Below are 1,672 nucleotides of genomic sequence, written 5' to 3' on the forward strand. Positions count from 1 at the left end.
ACTAAACTAGTTACTAGGGTTACATAAATGAGTAAATGATGCAGAAATCCACTTCTGGGCCCATTTGGTGTGTGCTTGGGCTGAGCATTGAAGCTTTCACGTTTAGAGGTCTTCCTTGGAGTTAAATGCCAGTTTGTAACTTGTTTCTGGCGTTTAACTCTGCTTTGCAACTTGTTTCTGGCGTTTAGTATAGACTATTATATATTACTGGAAAGCCCTGGATGTCTACTTTCCAACGCAATTGAGAGCCTGCCATTTGGACTTCGGTAGCTCTAAAACTTTCATTTCGAGTGCAGGGAGGTTAGAATCCAACAGCATCAGTAGTCCTTCGTCAACCTCTGAATCAGATTTTTGCTCAGGTCCCTCAATTTCAGCCAGAAAATACCTAAAATCACAGAAAAACACACAAACTCATAGTAAATTCCAGAAATGTACATTTTGCTTAAAAACTAATAAAAATATACTAAAAAGTAACTAAATCATACTAAAAACTATGTAAAAATAATGCCAAAAAGCGTATAAATTATCTGTTTTGTTGATCCTTCCATGAGAAATTTGGATGATTTCTCCATGAGAGATTATAGGTGTTTCCATAGGCTTCACCCATGTAATTTACCTCTGCCATTGCAGGGTTCTCAAGATCATAAGCTTCTTCTTCAGAAGATGCTTCTTTAGTACTGTTGGATGCATTTTGCAAACCATTCAGACTCTGAGAAATCATATTGACTTGTTGAGTCAACATTTTGTTCTGAGCCAATATAGCATTCAGAGCATCAATTTCAAGAACTCCCTTCCTCTGAGGCATCCCATTATTCACAGAATTCCTTTCAGAAGTGTACATGAATTGGTTATTTGCAACCATGACAATGAGTTTCTGAGCTTCTGTAGGCATTTTCTTCAGGTGAATAGACCCACCTGTAGAGTGGTCCAATGACATCTTAGATAACTCAGACAGACCATCATAGAATATATCCAGGATGGTCCATTCTGAAAGCATGTCAGAAGGACACTTTTTGGTTAGTTGCTTGTATCTCTCTCAAGCTTCATAGAGGGATTCACCTTCTTTCTGTCTGAAGGTTTGAACATCCACTCTAAGCTTGCTAAGCTTTTGAGGAGGAAAGAACTTGGCTAAGAAAGTCGTGACCAGCTTATCCCAAGAGTTCAGGCTATCTTTAGGTTGAGAGTCCAACCATACTCTAGCTTTGTCTCTTACAGCAAAAGGGAAAAGCATAAGCATGTAGACCTCGGGATCAACCCCATTGGTCTTAACCGTATCACAGATCTGCAAGAATTCAGTTAAGAACTGAAAAGGATCTTCTGATAGAAGTCCATAAAACTTACAATTCTGTTGCATCAGATAAACTAATTGAGGCTTTTGCTCAAAATTGTTTGCTCCAATGGCAGTGATTGAGATGCTTCTTCCATGTAGATTGGAATTTGGTGCAGTAAAGTTACCAAGCATCTTCTTTGCATTGTTGTTCGGTTCGGCCATGTCTCCTTCATTTTTGAGTCCTTTCAGGTTCAGGATCTACTTCAACAAGAATGTCCTTGTCCTTGCTCCTGCTCATATGAACAAGAAGAGAACAGAAAAGAAAGAGGAATCCTCTATGTCACAGTATAGAGATTCCTTTATGTGAGTAGAAGAGGAAAAATTCTAACACAGAGAGGGAGA

General features: G+C 38.8%; 1 non-coding gene across 1 annotated transcript; it reads left to right on the forward strand.

Moving 5' to 3' along the window:
• The first annotated feature begins 991 nt into the window (after nt 1-991).
• LOC112719536 (small nucleolar RNA R71) lies at nt 992-1,099 on the forward strand. Its single transcript, XR_003161835.1, has one exon. It is a non-coding gene; the product is annotated as a small nucleolar RNA R71 (small nucleolar RNA).
• Nucleotides 1,100-1,672: the final 573 nt, after the last annotated feature.

Source organism: Arachis hypogaea, chromosome 10 (assembly GCF_003086295.3).
Source record: "Arachis hypogaea cultivar Tifrunner chromosome 10, arahy.Tifrunner.gnm2.J5K5, whole genome shotgun sequence".
NCBI lineage: Eukaryota > Viridiplantae > Streptophyta > Magnoliopsida > Fabales > Fabaceae > Arachis > Arachis hypogaea.